Below are 23,809 nucleotides of genomic sequence, written 5' to 3'. Positions count from 1 at the left end.
GCAGTAACACACCTCCTGGTTTTGATTCTGAACAGTTGTTTCTAAAATTACTATGGCACCTTGGAGAAGTCTTTCCTGCTTGCAAAGTTTAGCTTTGATTGGTTATTGAAATTCACACCCTTGTACTTTAATACACATCAAGTCCTGGAATAAAACAAATCTACATGTTGTAACCTATTTTTTTCCAAGGACGAAAAAAGAGCCTCAATCAATTATTATTAATACATCAACAGCTACATATCTGGCAGATATACATATCCAACCTTTCCCTAGGGGCTTTTTACAACACTTTGGGGCTTTTGTTAACTTCAGAAGCAGGCAGGTATGGGGAGGAATGACAAGAGGTGTGTAAAATTATCCACTGTATGAAAAACTGAATGGAGAGACTTTTTTCATCTAATCTCGTAAGACGAGAATGTGGGGTCAACCAATGAAGCTTGATGGTAGGAGACTTAAGAACAGGCAAGGCTTTTTTTTCAGCCGGAATTTGCCAGAACTCAGTTCTGGCACCTCTCAGGTGGGCACCATTGCCATTATAAGAGAACAAGGGAGGCATTCACCATTTTTTAGAAAAATAGCCAACAGCCCATCTAGTCCAGCAACCTCACAGGGGCCAAAAAACCTCACAGGGGCCAAAAAATGGCCAGTCCCAAAACCACATTCACAAGCCACATTCTGTACTTTAAAATCCTCTGCTAATTCTTGGCATAAGGCAGAGGCCATTTTTGCCCACCTAGTCCTTTCTCTCGTAAATATTTTCTCGACCCCACTTCCTGTTGAGATGGGGTGGAGAGGCAGATGGGCAGATGAGAAGAAGAAGAAGAGGAGGAGGAGTTTGGATTTGATATCCTGCCTTATCACTACCCTAAGGAGTCTCAAAGCGGCTAACAATCTCCTTTCCGTTCCTCCCCCACAACAAATACTCTGAGATGAGTGGGGCTGAGAGACTTCAGAGAAGTGTGACTGGCCCAAGGTCACCCAGCAGCTGCATGTGGAGGAGCGGAGACGCGAACCTGGTTCACCAGATTACGAGTCCACTGCTCTAAACCACTACACCACACTGGCCACACTCGCCACTCTCTCGTTGGTTCAAGACATGGATCTAAAAGTTACAGGAGAGAATTTGCCATTTGGCTGCCAATTCCTGCATCAGCAATGTTAAGTATTTGTTACGGTGAAACACCATTTGATTACAGTGGTACCTCGGGTTAAGTACTTAATTCATTCCAGAGGTCCGTTCTTAACCTGAAACTCTTCTTAACCTGAAGCACCACTTTAGCTAATGGGGCCTCCTGCTGCTGCCGTGCCGCCGGGGCACGATTTCTGTTCTCATCCTGAAGCAAAGTTCTTAACCGAGGTACTATTTCTGGGTTAGCGGAGTCTGTAACCTGAAGCATATGTAACCCAAGGTATCACTGTATACTTTTAAACGGGATGGTGTCTGTCTGACAGCGTTCCTGAGCTAACGGGCTGTTGCTCACCATGAATTCCAATACGTAAACGTTCACTTGGTGAATACTAGCCATTGCTAGACAATGACAAGACAGAAAAGTTGTACTCAGTTCCTATCTAATGGATCCTAAGTTGAATGAGCAAGCAATGATGAACTGTCTGTGCATTTCTATGTGTGTCTGTGTGCATGCGAGCATGTATGCTAGATGCATATTTTTCTGCTAACATCACAGCGGGGGGTGGAAAGAAAACTGCAGTAGCAAGCCAAGGCTTCAGACATCTATTTTAGGACTGGCAAACTCTTATCTGAATCCTGCTTTAACGGTTTTTTACTTTTCAGCCTCAGCGCACATAGCAAATCTTTGAATGACTTCATCTTCAAGGCTGCAATGAACCCTGCTACCAGTGTCAAGCACATTCTGTTTATAATGGGTATTTGTTATTCGAGGCCAAATACGATTCATTACATTTTCACGTCACTCTTCCTGCCAGGAACCCAGGCTGACATACATGGTTCTTCTCCTTACTAACAACAACTTAGAAAGGTAGGCCAGACGATAAGAGTACAACTGCCTCAAGGTTGGGGAGTGAATTTCCTGTGGAGTACTGATGTCTCTCTTTCGTTATACAGTGGTACCTCAGGTTAAGTACTTAATTTGTTCTGGAGGTCCGTTCTTAATCTGAAATTGTTTTTAACCTGAAGCACCACTTTAGCTAATGGGGCCTCCCGCTGCCGCCGGAGAACGATTTCTGTTCTCATCCTGAAGCAAAGTTCTTAACATGAGGTAATATTTCTGGGTTAGCGGAGTCTGTAACCTGAAGCCTATGTAACCTGAAGTGTATGTAACCCAAGGTACCACTGTACATTATCACATTCCTCTTTACCCACACCTATGGCTATTAAGCAATATGTGGCCTGTGAAAGTGTGGGGGAGTGGACTGTTATTATGATCACTATTTTATTATTAGTTTGTCAGTATGTTTTTTTATGATGTTTTATCACTGATGTTCTATAATGTGCTTTTAATGTTGTACACTGTCCTGGGATCTTCTGATAAAGGGTGGTCTATAAATTGAATGAATGAATCAATGAATGAATAAAATAATAATAATAATAATAACAACAACAACAACAACAACAACAACGCTTTAGCAACTACACCACGCTGGCTCTCCTTAATAAATATGCATTATTTATTAGTGTTTGCTAAGGTCTCCTCAAAAAGCATGCTCCCCATATAATCTAAAACATGCTAAATTCAGTAATCCTGTGGATATAACGAAGCACTAATCCACACACACAAACACTGTGCTGTAACAGTGCAATCCTTTCCTAGAGTTATGCCAGCTAGTCTCTGCTCATGTTACTCCAAATTACAACGGAGTAGTCAAATCAAATCATTGTTAACTGCTGTGCCTTCGTTTGGTATAAGGTATAAGGTGGGGAGGGCAGAGTAGGGAATGTGAAAGTAGGGTTCCTGTTCTCCACCAGCACTAGGCTCTCCTTAACCCACTAATGTAAAGTTGCAACACCAGAATAGCCTAAGGAATCAACAGAGAGCCCAAGATGACTACTACCATCAATGCTGCACAAAGAGAAAGCCATCTTAGTTCAATCAATATGGCACCCATGCCCAAGTGGTAAAGCCAACTTACAGCTGATCAGCTTAATCAAGACAATGAATGCCTTTCCTATTAAATTTCAGCATACCATGTAAATTTGTTATTTATTATAAATCATGTGCATTAGAATCACTGAGCTGGAAGGAACCTTGGAGGAGTGACGGAAAACAAGTCTGCCTCACCTTCTGCATGACGGCCCTTGTTTTATTAGAAAACTACCATCAGGTCTCCTCTTAACCTTCTTCTTCTCTTTGACCTTTGCTCCTAGTACTTGGTTTTCAGGTCTCTTACTGTCCTGGTCATCCTCTTTTAAAGCACTCCAGCTAGCCATAAGGAATGTGGCAAGAGCCTGCTCTATTAGTCCAGCAACCCATAAAGCCCACCATCTTGCTCTCACAGTGGCCAAGCAGTTGTCTATGGGACACTCACAAGCAGGGCATAAGGACTGTGGCTCTTTCCATTTTCGTGGTTTACAGAAACTGGTCTTCAGAAGGATAGTGCCTCCAGCAGAGGAGGCAAAACCTAGCCATCAGGGTTATAGTAACCACTGATCAGCGTTCTCCTTAAAATGTGGTGCCCAGAATTGGTCACATCACTCCCAAACAAGGCCTGCCCCATGCAGTATAGGGTGGAACATGTATTAGTGTTGGTAAGTTAAGCAAAGCCAACATCTGTAACTGAATCAAGAATAGCTGCACCTTTAGAAACACAATTTCACGGGCAAATGGAAAGAACCAACAATGCCTCTGATTTTCTGAGGGAATCAAGACCCGCAGCTCCTGCGTGTCATATTCCGTTCCTACTGAGCTTGTAATAAAAGAGTTCAGTATTGCACTTGAAAAAGCACTGTGCTCCTGACAGCGGTATTTTATATCTACGGTAGAATTTGTTATACATTCTTATACAAAATGGTATTTAATAGATAAGGTGTTGACACTAACCACAGGTCCTCTCTGGTCGGCTCTACAGCTGTTATAACACGATTATTAAATTCCAGCCGAGATCCAAGTACATCCTTCATTTTTAGTCTGAAACTACTCCTCCGGTTATGTGTTTAGCATTATTAGCAACCAAAATGAAAATAATAATAATAAATGAATGGCTCCCCCATATGTTTTAATTTAAATCTCATAAAGTAAACACAGCACAGATAAATGCATGGCTGGATGGGAATTCCGTCTGACGTGAAGAGCACAGCGTCAGACCCGTGCAAATTTTGGTAAGAGGGGAAATGGCAGCTTTCCTGGCCATATTGAAAATGAAGACCAACATAAGCAGGGGTAGAAACCGCAGGCTCAGAGGCCATATGCAGTCTTATATGGCCCTTGAGACTCTACTCTGGCCACAGCCTTCACCAGCCCTGCTCTGCACTCACCCAATGTTTTTGCTTGCCTGGAAAATGTTCTTGCTTCCCTAGGTTGATGAATGCAGACAACCCTCTGACTTTTGTATGGCTGGAATGTAGCAAAGGCCCATGCACAGCTTGTCTGAGGCCCAGGGCAGGAGTCTTGTTAGAATAACGTTATAAACTCAAACAAAAAACAAGGTCCCCTGGCTGGCTTAGCCCTCCAGGGCCCAGGGCAAGTGTACCCAGCTGCGCCCCACCCCGCCCAGGTCTGAGTAGCATACTGTAAAGGTACAGGTAAAGGTACCCCTGCCCGTACGGGCCAGTCTTGCCAGACTCTAGGGTTGTGCGCTCATCTCACTCTATAGGCCGGGAGCCAGCACTGTCCGCAGACACTTCCGGGTCACGTGGCCAGCGTGACAAGCTGCATCTGGCAAGCCAGCGCAGTACACGGAACACCGTTTACCTTCCCGCTGGTAAGCGGTCCCTATTTATCTACTTGCACCCAGCGGTGCTTTCGAACTGCTAGGTTGGCAGGCGCTGGGACCGAACGACGGGAGCGCACCCCGCCACGGGGATTCGAACCGCCGACCATGCGATTGGCAAGTCCTAGGCGCTGAGGTTTTACCCACAGCGCCACCCGGGTCCCTTACAGCATACTGTACAAAGGACATAATAATAATAATGGTTGCTGTGCCAACGTTTGCAGCTAGTCCCACCTACCACTGCCATGTAGATCCAAAAGCTTGCCTACAGGGGAACTCAGTCCTCAGGCTGAAATAATGTTTCCCATTTTTGAATTAACTTTCCATGTCTTGAGCCTACAGTCCATTTGGGCAAGCATATTTGCAAACAAAGCTAGGCTAACGCTCCTATAACCCCATCATGATTGGTGATGTTACTGTGCTGCTGTAGCACTACCATCTCATCCTAATCACATGAATGCAAGCCTCAAGACAGTTATTTATTTACCTGCTTTTATGGCCAAAGGGTCCTCTGAGTAAGGGCCAATTTTCAACCAATTTGTTCTAATAGATGCTTCTCGTTGCTTAATCCATGACTAATATCATGACTTGCCCTAGTTCATCCTCAGCTTTAAAAGTGTGTAATGTTAAAAGTGTGAGAAGTCAAGGGCAATACAAATCTCATTAAAATCTCATTAAAATCTCACATTAAAAGTGTGTAATGGTAAAAGTGTGAGAAGTCAAGGGCAATACAAATCTCACTCCCAATGCCACTAAGCGCCACTTAATGTATGTTGCTCAGTTTTATGACCAAGCACGCTATAAATCTTTCTAAACAAAAGAAATAAATATAAACAGACTTGTTTACCATAATGCATCCTGCTCCAATCCTGTAGAGAAGACAGAAGGGCAAGGAGGCAAGGCAGATCTGTTCATGGTAGTACCAAGGACAGCTCCTAGAGAGCTACCTGCTCTAATTAGGGTTGGAAGGGAATGGAAGCCTTTTGAGCTCTTGCCTCCAGCCTATCTCTCTTAGGCTCCACCCCCTTCTGGAAAGAGTCTCTTATAGGACCAACCCCCTTGCCTGGAGAAAACAAGCACCTGTCCCGGGCTCCAGGGCCTTCTCCCTGGAGGCCATTCAGTGCTGCTGGAGTGGGAAGCACTCCATTCCTCAGGCTTGGGGGACAAGGTGCCCTTGTTCCTCTTGGTTTCCCAATCCTCTCTGGGTTCTGGAGCCACGACATAATGTGCTACCTGCGGGCCTGCATTTGTAAAACCGCCTGGAAACTGCAGTTTATTCAAAACACAAGCACAAGGTTACGAACTGGCTGAGAACAAGTCTCGCCACTGCATGAACAATTCCACTGGCTCCCAATCCATTCCGAAACACAAGTGTGGGGCTCACCTTCAAACCACTACACATCTACCCCCACTTCAATCTATCTGTGTAGGTAATCTTCAGGTAGTCCCTTTCAGCTACAGGCTTTCACCTTGCAGTGAGTCATCTGGAGAGACCGGGGAATTATGTCAGAATAATAATAATAATAATATTATAATAATTTATTACAGTAAAATATCATAGATTAAAAACTTCCCTGAACAGGGCTGCCTTAAGATGTCTTCTGAATGTCAGGTAGTTGTTTATCGCTTTGACATCTGAAGGGAGGGTGTTCCACAGCGTGGGCGCCACTACCGAGAAGGCCCTCTGCCTGGTTCCCTGTAGCTTTGCTTCTCGCAATGAGGGAACCGCCAGAAGCCCCTCGGTGCTGGACTGAAATGTTGTTTATTGATAGCTCAGCTTTTAATACCATCCTCCCGGACATTCTTATTAAAAAACTGACGGATCTGGACCTTTCTTCTACCATCTGTGACTGGATTAAAGACTTTTTGAGGGATCAGACACAAACAGTGAGGACTGGAACTGTTACATCTACCTCCCTGAAGCTTAGCACTGGCACCCCACAGGGATGTGTGCTAAATCCCTACCTGTACTCATTGTACACATATGACTGCATATTATCTGATCCATCCAAAGTAATTATTAAGTTTGCAAATGATACTACCATAATGGGCCTAATTGCAGGCGGAGATGAAACAGTGTACAGGGGGGAGGTTCAAAAAGTATCTACATGGTGCTTAGAGAACAACTTGCACCTAACTATTAGTAAGACAAAGGAGATGGTGTTGGACTTCCGGAGGAAGAGAGGGGAATCTGCCCCGTTATATATTGGGGGGGGGGGGCTGTGTGGAGAGAGTCTCCTCCTTTAAATTCCTGGGAGCTTACCTTAGTGAGGACCTCACTTGGAAAATCAACATAACTCAGGTGGTCAGAAAGGCCCAACAGAGACTCCATTTCCTCAGGGTCTTGCGAAAGAATAATGTTACACAACAATTGATGAACTCCTTTTACCAGTCCTTTCATATTGTATCAGAGTGTGGTATGCTGGCTTGACAGCCACAGACAGAAAGCCTCTACAGAGGGTGGTGAATACAGCACATGATATCATGGGCTGTCCCTTGAGTTCGCTAGATGACATCGCAAGGGTTCATTGCCTTAGGAGAGAGAGAGAAATTCTCAGGGATGACTCACACCCCGGCCAGCACCTCTTTAATCTTCTACCTCGGGCAGGAGATATAGAAGTATAATCAGCAGTACCAACAGGCTAAAAAATAGCTTCTATCTGTGGGCTGTTAGGCTGCTGAATGGAAAACAACATAGCGCAATTGACTTGTGAGGTGGTGTGTTGTTCGATAAGCACACAGAGTGGAATGATATTGAGTATTTGGGTTTGGGGGAGGGAGGCTCAGTTAATTTCATTGTACACAGGTTGTACAATGACAATAAAGGTATTATTATTATTATTATTATTACTACTACTACTAAACTGTTTTTGTGACTGTGGCATTCGATTTACTCCCCAGAGGCGCTTGTCTGGTACCTTCACTGCAATCTTTCCAGTACCAGGCAATGACTTTTACTATTTTTTATTTGAACAGGGCTTTTAACTGTTTCCGATGAGATTGTTTTAATACTGAATATAAGTGGAACATGTCAGCATGCGATGCATAACTGTATCTCGTCTGGTAGACCAAGAGCAATACCTTCAAAGGGAAAAAAACAAGCATCTGAGGAGCAAACACAGTAAATAACTTCAAAGCAAGTCCTTTTTAAAAGATTATTCCCATCAAATTGAGCAGAATGATGGAGGGAGGGAAATCCCAGACATATCTTAAAGTTTCGCAGGATAAGATAAGAGGTTGGATCTACTACAAATATGACTTCACTGTCTTTCTTTTAAAGTTTCAAATCAATAAGGGATGAAATCTATATGGAAGCAAAAAAGATGAACTAGCCAAATGGGAAGGGAAGCTTCTGCAAATTATATTTTGGACACCTCAGCAGGTCTGTGTTCATAGCATATATACTGTCACTGCTGTCTTTCCCTCTGCTGTAGGCCGGCTGCTTGAATACCAAACTTATTAAACTATAACTCTGAATTCATCCACAATATATAACATTCCAGATGTCGTACCAGCTGGGAACAGACCCTTAGGCCATCTTTGCCTGATCTCTTAGTCACTTTCCAGCTTTGGCCAGGCAGCCATCCAAAAATGTGAGGGAAAGTGTTAAAAACAGATGTCAGAATTAATGGTGTCTTTTTTCTGAGTGGTAGGAAATACAGAAAACTTACACCCTACACTTAATACTTCTTCTTTAAACTATGAACTATGTTGTCAACAAAATGTTGGTTTTAAATTAAATCATAGCATGGTAAACCTAATTCATCTGTTGCTTTCCTAACAGGTTATGTGTCCATCAACTTGGGTACACATTTTTGAATTAAATAAAACCACACTGGACGCTTTTGATATTTTCTGAAAACTACTACTGGGTGCTTTTGATTCGCTGAATTTTCAAAACATATATATTTTTCATGGCTACCTTTTTTTGCGGTATCATTCTAAACTAGAAGGACTCAATATGACATCTGCTTAGCAATAATAAACTTGCCTAAGTATCTTATACTTTACTTAATGAGGGGGAAACAGATACAACGCTTCCAATCACATAAGGTGGTGAATAATCTTGTATGTCAGCTGATTCCAAGCAAAGTAGAAACAAGACAAAGGGCTTTAATGAGATACTACTAACCACAATATGCAATCGCTGACTACACTCCCTGTGCCGCCATTGAGAGAATTTCTGTTCCTCATTCTAAGAGGAAGGGAAATGCTAACAAAAAGAGTTCCTCTTACAAGGTACCATCCCCATCCTTCGTCAAGTCTTTGTTTTTCCATCTTCAAAAGATGCATTTTAGTGGGCTTAACTGAAGTCGGGGCTTTGATGTGGGCGAACTTTGGGGGCTGCAATGCATCAACTGAGCTAAAGCAACAAAGTTTGACTAAAGATTAGCTCCAAATTAGGAACGCAGAAAGCTGCCCGTATTGGGAGCATAGGAAGTGGCCAAAGGTTTCCCATCGCTGATTTATTCTACTGGAATGTTGGTTCATTCTGGCGAGCCACAGCTGAAAATTAGGATGGGGGGGAGAGACAACCTCTTAGTATGATACTGCAGGGTGCACATATTCTCTCGAATAGGCATGGGGAAAGAGAGTAGAAAATTTAATCACATCCAAGTCCCTTTTAAAAGATGCAATGAACTCGTTCAGGTTATTTGAGCTGGGAGTAGCGGCAGGGGTGTGAGTGCTGTCCTAGTGCCCTGCTTGCGGCATTTGACTGGCTGCACTTGGTAACAGAATATTGGGCTGGATGGACTAAATCTGGGGTGGGGAACCTCAGGCCTAGGTACTGAATGAATGTGACTCTTCTGAACCTCAGGTCCAGGTACTGAATGAATGTGACTCTTCTGAACCTCAGGTCCAGGTACTGAATGAATGTGACTCTCCTGAACCTCAGGTCCAGGTACTGAATGACTGTGACTCTCCTGAACCTCAGGTCCAGGTACTGAATGACTGTGACTCTCCTGAACCTCAGATCCAGGTACTGAATGACTGTGACTCTTCTGAACCTCAGGTCCAGGTACTGAATGAATGTGACTCTTCTGAACCTCAGGTCCAGGTACTGAATAAATGTGACTCTCCTGAACCTCAGATCCAGGTACTGAATGACTGTGACTCTCCTGAACCTCAGGTCCAGGTACTGAATGAATGTGACTCTTCTGAACCTCAGGTCCAGGTACTGAATGAATGTGACTCTTCTGAACCTCAGGTCCAGGTACTGAATGAATGTGACTCTCCTGAACCTCAGGTCCAGGTACTGAATGAATGTGACTCTCCTGAACCTCAGGCTTAGGTACTGAATGTCACTCTCCTGGCCTCTCTCATTGGGATTTGTCCCAGGCCACAACTGCTCCCCAGCCCAACCCAACAATGGTCCTGCTGTACGGAGGTAAGCATTTGCATTCATTGTCCTACCCACTTGCATCTGGTCCTGCCCACCACTGGCATGTGTCCCCCGCCACCCGAAGAGCAAGCAGCTCCTGGGCTGAAAAAGGCTCCCCAACCCTGGACTAGATGGAGGAAAGTCACAAACTGGGTGTAGGGTAGAAGTAGAGGTGAAGCCGGAGTTCCAAACACGACCCCCCCCCCATCAACTCCCCTTCTGTTCATTTACTTTAAAGCCATAAAACCCCACCCAGGATTTAATCCTGCTCAATTCTAGGGCTGGGCGATATATCATCCCAAACCGGCTTGAAGTCCATATTGGGATATCGTTTTTGACCTGGCAATTTAACGTGAATCATGATGTGTGTTAGGGCTGAGTGATATATTGTCCAAAAACAGGTCTCATGTCTGTATCATGATATTTGTTTCATGAATTTTGACCTGGAAATATATTGCGAATCCTGATGTGTGTGCTATGCAAAAATCACAATGTGGGGAAAACCATGAAGCCAGCTAAAGCCTCTACATAGCTCTATCCTTATTTCAGACATTGTTGTGTATCAGTATATCACGACGTTTAGCTGGTGGTATATCGTGATGTTGAAAACCAGATATTGCCCAGCCCTACTCAGCTCTGTACAAGTCAATCTTCATTCAATTAATTTACCTCCAAGGACTAATTTTCCATTTGGTGTCCAAAAAGAGTGGGGGAGAATAATCCCTATCATCTTTGTAGCCAGTAGTGGGAAAACCTATGACTTCTGGACCTCTGGACATTGCTAAACTACATTTCCCATCATCCCTGGCCATGGAGTCCAGAAACACCTGGAGGACTAAAGGTTCCCCATGCCTGGAACAAATGTTTAATAACTATTATTTAAAAAAATAAGCACGTGACAAAAATGAGAAGGTCTGCTTAATTGGGATTGATTTAACAAAGAGACCTTATAGTCACAAGAGGCAGAAGATCAAGTCTAAATAGGGAAGAGTTCGTCCTTCATAAAACAAAAGTTTCAAATGTTTTCAATTTTCTGAAGTCCATATGGCCGCCTGTAAACACAGATTGACCTTAATGTGTGCTTGCCTGCAGCAAAGGAAAATCAAATTAGCTAGCTATAAAGGAAGAAGTGGTTTTAGCTTACTAATTTGTTGTAAGAAATCCAATACCGTATCACAAGAGCTAGCAATGGGGCCATTTACCATCGGATCCAAACTGCCCTTTAAGTAATACCCAAAGAATCTTAATCAGATTCCAAAGTTCCAAGGACTTTGATATTTTCTGGCTGTTGCACCAGTTCCTCAAGTAATTGAATCACATGCGTAATCTTAAGATTTATTCTACATTCAAGAGGTCTCTGCTAAACCCTACTATTGCAACTTCTTCAATAATAATTCCATGTCGTTCAGCCTTTCAAGCACTTGCGCCCCAGAATTTCACCTTAACAACTCATAAAACCTGGGACCTTAGCAAAGTCAGCCAAGAATTCCCTTAATGGTACACCAACCTGGTAGGGCCAAAGGATGGTATATTTAAAAAAAAAAAAAACAATGTAAGTTGTGTGTCCTTGTTTCTCAATTTGATCCTTTTACGTGGTTTCGTATGTTTTGTGGTATTTTGTGCATTGTGATTTGCCGTTATTGATTATAGTTTAGCAATTCTCCACTGTAATTAAGTGTAAAACTGTTTAATTATTATTTCCTGATATTCAATTTTACTGTTTACTATTATAGTCTAATGGATTATTGAATATTGCTTTATTTGATACAAGTTGTTTATTTTAAAGTTATGTTTTTATCGTGACTTTTTTGTATTGGGTCAGACTGTTATTAGGTGTGTGTGATCTTTGCTGCCTATTTTGTTGTTTATTCAGCTTGTAAACTGCCTTGTGTATAGTAATACAGAAAGGTGGAAGACAAATTAAAAGTGAAATGAAATGAAATGGAACTATAAGATGACCACCCACACCAGCCTGTAAGCCTGGCTACCACAGTAGACCAGAGTACATCAAGGGTTACTTCCAGATTTCAACCAAAGCTCCTAGGTCACATTTGGTCATTGGTTACTTTTGAACAACTACAGCAGGGATGGGGAACCAGTGGCTGCCAGATGTTGTTGCACACCTGCTCTCCAGTAACAGCTGGTGAGATGGAGCAGAGCTACCCTCCCAACACAGACAGATGCCCTAGTGGAGGCAATCTGGTACCCACCCAATCTCACCGCCGACCTGACTTTCCCCAGGTCCAGGTAAGCTACAGCAACATCTGTGTCAGGAGGATGGCTCTGTCCTAACATACCAGTTGCTACTGCTGCTGTCATGCCTGGTCATTGGTCATGCTGGCTGTCACTGATGGGGAACAGGGGGACCAGAAACACATGGAGGTTTCTCAACTCAGGACTAGAGGAATCTGCTTCTGCTGCTGACTACACAGTTATTTTTATGCATGTGCTTCGTTGTAGGGAAACCTCTAAGAGGTATACAAGGAATATTAAAGTTATCAATAAAAACAATTTAAAATATTTTAACAGATGTTGTTTAATTGGGGGAAAGTCATTGTGAACATTTGTTAAACATTGGAAACCTCCCAAAGGTTCATTTTTGAGTGAAAATGAAAAAATGAAATCATGATACCTGGATTTGAGGATCGAAGATAATGTTTGCTTATAGAAAGTGGCTTTGTTGGGTGTTATATTGCATTGGACAAAGTCAATATGAAGACAGATGAAGAAGCGGAAGTGCTTCACTTTCTGAATCTTATTTTTCTCTTCCTTTTTTAACCTCTTTTCTAATCTTTTTTCATTTATTTCTTTGTCTTTCTCTATTTCTCCCCTCTCCCTTTTTGTGTTTTTTATTGTATCTAGATAAAAGTCTTGGTTTGGTTTTTTTAAAGGGAAAAAGTTATTAAGTTTTGCATTTTTCTCTATAAACCTTAATAAAATTAAAATAATAATAATAATATTTTTAAGATACTTAAGATAATTAATGGTAAAAGTGGTTGAAACATGTCAACATTTATGTATCTGGATAGGCTTGCCTAAATAAAAATTGTTTTAAATGGGTGCCCAAAATGGTGCATAGATATCAACAGGCAGGAAGTTCCGAAGTTTAAGTACTAAACTTAAAAGAACCACACTAAAAGAACCACTTCTTGCACGTGGGGAATGAGTATTATGTGGCACCTGTAGCAGTGCTAGTTCCACAAATCAAGGAAGTCGTGTGAGCACATATGGAGGTGAGGCCCATTCTCGTGTCATCACCCTGGTCTGGATCTCTCACAGAAGAGGCACACGAAGAAGGGCCTCAGATGATGAACGCAGAGTTTATATGGGGAGAGGCGGTCCTTGAAGTATTGCGGTCCTGAGCCGTTTAAGACTTTATATGTCAAAACCAGCACACTGAATTTTATCCCATTTTTTTAATTCTACAACTGGATTAGAAATTGCATTTGTGCATGCTTTTATATTTTTATTGTTAAATTGATTCAGGGTGCATCATGGAAAGCAGTTATCAAATGAAATTAATTGACTGTTTTAAAACCTAGTTTTGCCCCAATCCTGAATAAACTGGGGAAATAAAAGGGCCTCATTTTTAGGGTCTTTCTGGAAATTTCCCACAGCAAATGCACAATATGTAAAAGACAGACAAAGATCCCTGAAACCATGGGTGACCAGATCCTGGAGTATGTAACGGGTGCATGCTTAAGAATGCCTGCCTGCCCCTCTGCATTTTACGCATTTGCCAGAGAGGAAACACTGGGGAAACCACAGCAAAATGCAATTACCAGGTGAAGTGTGAAGTGGCTTTTGGTCTGTTTTCATCTCAAGGAACATATAAGAACCCTGTCAGTTTAGATAAATGTCCTGCAAATTTAGCTGGTAAAGGGAATATACAAATCCTTTGTGTAGAAGTAAATCTTCTGATGTTTCAGTTTGTTTTGGCTCTGGAGAAAGTTCTGAATACAGTGGGGGACCTATAGACTCCATCATCACTGCACAAGGCAATCTTTTCTCTTCCCCTGCTACCAGAGTTGTGTGAATGGCCATGTGGAAGAAATTCCTAACGCTTGTTCTGAGCCCCCTAGTACCCTTCCTGTCCTAAGAGTGGAGAGTAAATTTATGGCACATGTTACACGCCATAATGAACCCTCTAATGGAGATAAACACGAAAGCTAAACGGAGTCTCATTCAATTTGTATCTGCCACAAACTGGGGCTGAAGGGAAAATACTTCTCTATGCTGCATTCTTTCAGAATTCAGCTTAAATTAGTTAAGAAAACACAAGATGCCGTTGATTAATGCATAATGAGTTACTGATGGAACTAATTCATTACTAAACTGTTCTGCCTTTCCACAACTTCTCGGTATTGGTTGGACTAAAATACCAGCAGGGTCTTAGGAAAGGGACGTTAAATATTGAGAGTGACAGGCCACAGTAAGCTGAATAATGTTACGTAAGCGCTTGGTACCATGAAATGAAGAACACGAGTTTAGCAAAGGCCCATATAAGAAGTTCACAATGGGACATGAACACAATAGCCCTCCCCCACTGATGTTCTGTGATGTTTGACTGGAAATCAAAGGCATGCTGCCACTAATCCTAGAGTAGCCATTAATAACTTTATCCTTCTTGAATTTGTCAAAATCTGTGAAGAAGAAGAGGAGGAGGAGGAGGGGGAAGAAATTTTGATGTGTCAAGGCAAGCCACAATGAAGGAGGGAAAAGTTGCAAATGTTATTCAGTTGAGAAGCAAAGTAAATCATATAACAAAAAATGCACAAGGGATTTTTATATTCTGGAGCCCTTCAAAACTGATGCTAAATTCCTGAATGAAGATGTATAAGTTGGCCCTTATCTGAGGACAGGCTGCTGTTTCATGGCTGGTCTAGTGTCCAACCTGGCTGTTGTCAGGTGAGAGGCTGGTTAAGCCAAAACAGTTCTAGGTGTTACTCTTCGTATATGAGGTCAGTACGTAATGGCTTGGACCACTTGTGGGATCTCCTTCTCTGTAGTGCAGGCATGGCCAAACTTGGCCCTCCAGCTGTTTGGGGACTACAGTTCCCATCATCCCTGACCACTGGTCCTGTTAGCAAGGGAAGATGGGAGTTGTAGTCTCAAAACAGCTATAGTGGCTCCTGTTTGTGGAATGCTCTCCTTAGGGAGGTTTGCCTGACACCTTCATTATATATATTTTTAGGCAACAGGCAGAAAATGTTCCTTTTCAACCAGGCCTTTGGCTGATTAATATTCAGCAGCCTTTTAAGTGTGTCTGTAGGAAGGGGGTACTGTTTTGTTGTTTTAGTTATTTACTTGTTTTTATCCTGTATTTTCTTCTGGGAACCACACTGAGATCTTATGGTGAAGAGTGGTGTGGATGTGTGTATAATAATCCATTAAAAGGGTTGTTGGAAGAGGAAATGTTTTCAGCTGACATCAAAAAGTCTGTAAAGAGGTCATCTCTCTTAAATGTAGCCCAGACACCAGAAAAATATCAGGCCCTCACATTTCCTCAATTTGTATGGCATTGGGACAAACCCAGGTTAAAATCAAACTGGTCTGCTGCCATTACAACTTGCTTGAGCCTTATGTTGAGTCAGTGAAAATTTTCATCACAGGAAGAGCTTAAATGCATTCAATACTGCTTTTTTATTTATTTGTTTGTATTTCAAAATCATTTGTATACCAAGGCAGTCTGCAGATCAACAAAATTTAACAATATAATCCATATATAAGACATATAAGCCAATACAAGCAGCAAAAACTCACTACCCATTACTGATTACCAAAGTGTACATAAGTTGCACTGCAGCTAAGTGGTTAACAGAAACCCCAGCCAACTGGGAAGCCCAAAGAAAAGTTGCAAAATAACAATAACAACCCCACCTCCACTTTCGAACCGAGGCCACTCATTGTGCTTGATTTATGCCATATCTGCCTATGACATAAGATTGACTTGTAAGCACAAGCAAGAATTTCCTGGCCTCCTTCCTCCAACAGCACAGCCACAAATCAAATACACATTGCAGCTGATTAAGGAACTAATTTCTTCTGACCGTTTGTTCATATTGTTTAACTTTTTTTTCATCCTGCAAAGCAGCTTATTTGTTCGTTCTTTTATAACAGCTTTCAGAGACAGGAAGAATGAGCATTAATTTTTAAAAACAAAAACAAAACAAAACCCCAAAACACTACTTTGCGTTTATATTTTAGGATATGAGCCAGGTTAAAACTAGCAGACTAGCTGACCAGCAGCCTAGTGGCGGCTCAGTTGAGCATGAATATACGTGGGGTCTTGTATCACTACAATCTGCTGTAAACTACCTTGAGGATAACTTGATCAATAAGCGGAGTATACATCATTAAATAAGTATTAAAATTATTAAGACACAACATATGGCCATAGGGACCATTTCAGCCTACAAAATGAAACATTTACACAGAAGGCTTATCTGTATTTACTTTGAAGTAACTCCCGTCATGGTATTTAGTGCTTACTGCATTTAAGTTGCAATCCTAGAGATGCCTAGGTAAAGGTAAAGGGACCCCTGACCATTAAGTCCAGTCGCGGACGACTCTGGAGTTGCGGCGCTCATCTGCTTTACTGGGTGAGGGAGCCAGCATTTGTCCACAGAAAGATTCCGGGTCATGTGGCCAGCATGACTAAGCCGCTTCTGGCGAACTAGAGCACGGAAACGCTGTTTACCTTCGCGCCGGAGAAGTACCTATTTATCTACTTGCATTGGCGTGCTTTCGAACTGCTAGGTTGGCAGGAGCAGGGACTGAGCAACGGCAGCTCACTCCGTCACGGGGATTCGAACCACCAACCTTCTGATCAGCAAGCCCTAGGCTCTGTGGTTTAGACCACAGCGCCACCCGCATCCCAGATGCCTTCACGGAAATAAATCCAGTTGAAGAAACAGGGCTTCCAAATAGGCTTGACTACGATAGGACCTATATGTGATATTGCTAAACATATTCAATTTGATCTTTTATCAAGCAACATAATGAGCCAAGTAAATTTTAAAAAAATAAAATAAAATCAGTGTGCCAATACTGTTATAGATTGGGGGTGCAATCTAGATGTCATCTTCAGGATCTCATCCAAGCCTTTGATTTTAGATCTGCAAAAGGGAAGTATTCAGGAAAATAGTCTGTTCAAAAAAAACAGTAAAACCAGTCTTTTTGTTAAGTTAATGGCTCTAGCCAGGTCCATTAAGTATTTCTTTGCATGACTAATGAATGGTTTGTGTGACTAATGACTGGTTCCTCTACCAATGAGCCACAGCCCAGCTGCCTTCAGCCAACTAGCAAATATTTCGTGCCCTGCAAAGCAATGGGAACTTTTCTAATTAAAAATCGAAGGATATAGAGTTCAGGCCCACGTGCTTTTTAAAATCGCACTCTAAGCCATCAACAAGGGTTCCTTGGTGATAATTGTTCCAAATCAACATTCACAATCCTTTACACAAAAGCTTCATCTTCCCAGGCAACCATTCTGATCAGTGTTGAAAAGCATCAAGCTAACAGCGAAAATCCAATGGTTTGCAAAACTCAAGCTGCATATAGCATGCTTGCAAGCGGGGCTCTAATTCCAGTTTGTAAATAAGTCACTTGCTTGGACATCTGGGGCAGGTAATAATCTGCTCTAAGCAACTAAAGAGAAAAAGCTTCCTCTGCCACTATCATTTTCACATTATCAAGCTGCCACAAGAAAGTAACATAAATTACTTAAGCAAAGGTAGTTTTAAAAAGAAAAGAAAGTCTGTGTGATAGCAACTTCTGTGGATTTATTCAACAGTTCTAGTAGGCATTGCATAGGTAAGCACATTTAATGACATCTATTTTTACAGGATTCACCTAGAGGGTTTTTTGTGACTAATAAACCAAATAAGAAGGAAGATGGAAGTGTTTCACTGCCAAAAACCACTTGCCTTTAAAGTAATTTCCAGTAAAGTGGGTTGAGGCATACTTAAACATGATAAACACCATGAAATTTTCTGTGGCTCCTCACCTAGTTGAGATGCTGTTTCCCTTCAAAGATTGTATCTTTATCCTCAACCGAGTAGATCTTAGCCAGGAAACAGGATGAAAGAGATGCTCTGTACAGGTCTTACCAAACATGCTCTGCACTAATGTCCTTGTTGGTGGTCTGTCATCTGGAATGATTTTATTACTTGGAAGCGGTACTTTTGAGTGTCAAGAAAACTAGAGGATATATGTTTTCCTGTTCTACTAATATTTGGAAAAAATAACTGTTTTCTTCAGGCAACCAGAGGGACAAGAGCAAAAATTAAAAGAGGATGTAGAAAAGAAATAAAAGGATTAGCTATTTTTATGGTAAAGCTCAGTTAGCATATTCGGCTGTTTGAGAGGGGACCCAAACATAAACGCCCTTTCCCAAAATCATTTGGGGTAAGCGGGAAGGTATTTTGTTTCTGGCACAGAGTGTCTAAAAGTCAAAGTACTTCAACACTACAGAAGAATAACTTATGCAACAAGTGAGATATGATCTCTAACAATTCAGTTGAATTTTATTGATATGTATAATGTGCACGCACGCAAACACACAAAGCCGTGAGTGTAGGTAGACACACACATGCTGAATATGAGATTCATGGTTAATGCAAGTTCAACAAAGAATGTACATAAATGCCAAAAACGATGCAGCCACAAAAATGTGTAAATAATGTGCACAAAAACTTATTGTGTGCATGGGGTTTTTGCACCAGATAGCAAATGGCCGAGGCTCAACCAGTAAGCTTTGCAGCTGAGTGGGAATTTAAACTCGGATCTCCTTAACTTGTTGTGTTTAATAGTATTGCACAAGGACTACACTGGACTGGTGTCTAACTGTACAGTCGTACCTTGGGTTACAAACACTTCAGGTTACAGACTCTGCTAACCCGGAAGAAGTACATTAGGTTAAGAACTTTACCACAGGATAAGAACATAAATCGCACGGCGGTGGCTGGTGGCAGAGGGAGGCCCCATTAGCTAAAGCGGTACCTCAGATTAAGAACAGTTTTAGGTTAAGAACAGACCTCTGGAACAAATTAAGTTCGTAACCAGAGGTACCACTGTATTCCTACTATGAAACAGGCCCTACAGAGATACTGCCTTGGCAAATCACTATTACTTCCCCCACCCAGTTATTTGATAATATATGAGCGTGTAGAACTGCAAACCTTTCCATCTGCATGTAGTTCCTTAATACCTACAAGACAGCGTAAAAAAGTTTTTATACAGCCTTGCTTAAAACCATAAGCACACTCTTGCCAGACCAAAGGAGTGAATAATGAACTATGAGAGGAGAACATGAATCCATATGCAACACTGCTACAACAGAACAGAGCACAAGTTGTTCCTATTAATATTTTACTTGTCTCCCATTTCACACTAACAGTAAGTCTTTTAGGGTAGCAAATGCTTTCTGAAAGGTGTGGAAGTAGTGGCATTATTCTAAACAGGTTACATACCAACTCAGGAATGGAAGTCCAGGTTACATTATGTAGAAGCCTTCCCCTTTTCTTAAGCAAAATTGCCATCTTGAAAAAATTATTTAAAATTATAAAATAAAGGAAGTGAATGTTGAGTTGCAGAAATGGCAATATTGAAATGAGAGCGAGGGGGAAACTGCGCAGAAAAGGATAGTTTGCAAAGTCCCTTTTCTGTGAAACTGGGAGTGGGACGAGCAATAGCTGACTCACTCAAATGCTGGCTTTGCAAATAATGTATTTTATGGCTCTGATTTCGCCCCAGACTGAAAATGAAAGAAATCTTTTTTCAACACCTTCACAGGCATTATTGTCCAATGAATCGTGCTCTTTATCTCCTTTCAGCACTGACATATGCTTTGCGGTTTCCAAAGCATGTTTGATTAAATTGGGCTTTATTGCCTCCTCATCCAAATATCTCTCCGTTCAGTTAAACTCTCTTGATCAAAAAGCAACCACTTTTCCTTTTAACAAGACTGTCATAAACGTGGCCCGTATTGCAGCTGCGTTTTACTGCTTGATATATTATTACTTTCCCAGGTGTCTAGAACAGGGTACATGTCATCTGAATCAGAAACACCTAGGGTAAACCCAAGCAAGAAGTACTTTGCTTTTATAACACAACAGCATCTCCAAAAGCATGAGCAGAAGTTCCAACATGCTCAAAGATTCTAAGTGCCCCCTTTCTCCCCAACTGCTATTAATAATAATTAATAAGAAGTATTACCAATTTTAAAACTAAGTCTTTTCTTGCAGCTGTATGGAAAAGCAAATGAATCTTACGTTTGAAGAGTTTGTAATCAAACCATTTTTAACTACCGAAAGTGTGGTCTCTTTCTATTCTAACAAAGTGGGGAGCTTTGTAAGCGACTTAGAGGGGGCTATTTTGAAGGTCTAATGGCTTTATTTTGACGCATATTTCATGATTTTAAATCTCTGCTGGGGTTCTCTCACCAAAGAATACTTGCCCAAATGCTGGATCTTGGCATCCAGGGAATTCTCCTCTTATTCTTTAAATACCAACAAAATACAAAATACCCTGATTAGAAACTGGACACCCTTGTTCCTGCCCTAGCTAGCAATCCAATGCCATATAACCACCCTCTCAACACCACATACTGTATTTTTACATGTACAGTGGTACCTCGGGTTAAGTACTTAATTTGTTCCGGAGATCCGTTCTTAACCTGAAGCACCACTTTAGCTAATGGGGCCTCCTTCTGCTGCTGTGCCGCCGGAGCACGATTTCTGTTCTCATCCTGAAGCAAAGTTCTTAACCTGAGGTAATATTTCTGGGTTAGTGGAGTCTGTAACCTGAAGCGTATGTAACCGGAGGTACCACTGTATAACACAACCCCATGTATAAGACGATCCCTATTTTTGGGAGCCCTCAACAGTTGTCGAGCTTCTTTTGTAAGTTCGCTAAGCTGTTGAGCAGCTTTTCGACGATCCCCCACTCTGGCTGACGGAACTGGTGCCGTAATACACCGCACACTGGCACTCACCAAATACTCTTCCTGAGATGGGAAGAGCAGGTAAGCAGCTTCCTCTCCAACATTTCCCTGCTACGGCTGCAGCACCAGCCCTCGCTTACTTAGCATATTAACAGTTACAGATGGGTAGCCGTGTTGGTCTGCCATAGTCAAAATAAAAAAATTCCTTCCTGTAGCACCTTAAAGACCAACTAAGTTAGTTCTTGGTATAAGCTTTCGTGTGCATGCACACTTCTTCAGATACCTGAAGAAGTGTGCATGCACACGAAAGCTTATACCAAGAACTAACTTAGTTGGTCTTTAAGGTGCTACAGGAAGGAATTTTTTTATTTTAGCATATTAACCCGTGCATAAGACAGCCCACACTTTATCACCAAAAAAAGTCAGAAAAAGGTTGTCTTATACACAGAAAAATACGGTAAGGTGTGAAGAGTGGTCTCCCAACAACAGAATTTCCAGAAGCCAAGATGCTCTGTGATCAGAAATGGTGCTGGGTGTGAGAGACAAACCCTCCTCTTTCACATTGTTCTATAAATCTCTGCATTATTCAGATTGCACTAGCAATGTGCTTTAAGTACCCATGAATGCAGTTCTGATTGTTTTGATGTGGAGTTCAATGGGATTCTGGGACACATTGTGTTATGAGTAAATTTCCACAGCAGGCCACACACTTCCTAGGTTTACTTTAGATCGTCTGCCAAGATTAACAGGGTCCCTTTCATGTTGCTTTCTTTGCCATTATATCTATTCCACATTTAGTGTAATGTATCTATGGCTTCTGGAGTACGCACTGCTGTTTTAATTATAAGAAACATGGTTTGTTATTTTCCAGACTCCCTGCTTCATCCATTACTACCCTCTCTTTACAATTTAACTTTTTTGACGTTCTACTTCAACAAGCTCAACATAAACAAAAACTGTGAAAATGTAAAATGAAAATCTGTTCATTTCATATATAAATTTATCCAGTAAAAATGAACAATTCTCTGTTAAGGAAACCACATTTAGTCAAAATGCTACATAAAAAACAGGACACAAGAATTAGCTTACCATCTGCTATGGGCTGCACCTTGTGGAAGGTGTTTCAAGAAATTCCTTTTCAGAAAAGGCAATTGGCTTTTTAAACCAGGCATTAATACATCTCCTTGCTACACATACTTCATTTTTTTAAATAGATTTTTTATTAAAAATTTAAACAAAACATATTATCTTAAAACATATCATCCTTAATTCCCCATTTTCCCCCTTCCCATAAAACAACCCCCCTCCCCACCCCACCCCAACTTCCCTCAGTTCCGATCTCTGGTTTCTCTATAAAATGCTATTCTCTGCATGTTACAGATTTGTATAGATCCTTAATTTGTCTAGCTGTTTGTTATCAATAAAAAGTTTGTGACTGTTTATTCAAAACCTGCCAAGGAGTCCAATTCACTTTGTTGCATCTTTAAGTACTTTGTAAAAGGTTCCCATTCATCTTTAAAGTCACAGTTATCCTTGTTCTGTAGTTTATGTGTCAATTTTGCCAATTATGCATAGTCCATCAGCTTCTCTTGCCATACTGTACTTTTTTTGTCAGAGTTTCCTCAGTCTTCCATCCTTGTGCTATTAAGACTCTCGCCGCCGTTGTCAAATACATGAAGATGTTTTTCAGCTTCTTTGGCAGGTCTTTCCCTACAAGCTACACATACTTCAAATTGCATTATGAACGCAATCAGATTTTGCCTTCCCAGGATGCTAAACAGGCAAGTGCCAGAAAAGTTGAATGATCTATGACAAGGTCGTCTTGGTACCAAGGGTGGGGAAATCCAAACAGTACCGCCTCTGAGCAAAGTACAATTCAGAAGATGCTCTAGGGCTCAAGCCACATGGCTGTGTGTTAGAGGTATCGGTTGGTTGCTAGAGAGCAATCAGGCAATATGCTTCAATAGTCTGTTTTAAAGGTTTCTTATTGGTGATAAAAACCGTTAGAATGCAGAGCGCCTCTATTCCGTGTCTTGCTCATTCACTGGCAGAATCTGAGAGTGGGCGGTCCTTAAACCTTCCCCAGCAGAGTAGTTTCTTGACGCCCAGTCTGCGCCTTCCCTCTCAGCGCGGAAGCCTACTGCGCAAGGAAGGAGTGGGTAACGGGGGACCTCTCTCCTCCCTGCTTTGCTCAGGCAAGGTGTCCTGGCACCGCCTCGCCTCCTCTGAGCCCTGCATCTCCTCTTCACTGGAGGCGTGGCTTCCTTCCTCCGCTGAGGAGGTGCTGCTTCCCACGATCTTTGGGGGCTCTCTGTAATCCACCCAGCTTCTCTCCTCTCGCCCCTGAGCCAATGGCAGTTCCCTGACACTGTGCTTCTTGCACTCATTTCAAGAGAACTTGCACTAGTCGATGTCATAATAGCTTTTGCACATGTAATTGTGTCCTAAACCTGCCAGCTGAGACGATCTCGTTAGGTGGTAGGACTACCTCTGACTATGATGCAATTTCCCCTTCTATAGTTGTCTATTAAACTGTTGTGCAATATTATGGCCAAACCTTAGTTAGACACTACACT

At 41.8% G+C, this 23,809-nt stretch overlaps 1 protein-coding gene across 2 annotated transcripts in view; it reads right to left on the bottom strand.

Moving 5' to 3' along the window:
* Window positions 1–23,809, bottom strand: part of ADAMTSL3 (ADAMTS like 3) — a 285,673-nt gene that overhangs the window by 214,271 nt on the left and 47,593 nt on the right. The gene's annotated exons all lie outside the window — the stretch shown is intronic.

This window comes from Podarcis vaucheri, assembly GCF_965113315.1.
Source record: "Podarcis vaucheri genome assembly, chromosome: 14".
NCBI classification, from domain to species: domain Eukaryota; kingdom Metazoa; phylum Chordata; class Lepidosauria; order Squamata; family Lacertidae; genus Podarcis; species Podarcis vaucheri.
The sequence above is the reverse complement of the archived record's forward strand: the minus strand, read 5'-3'. Positions and strand labels throughout refer to the sequence as shown.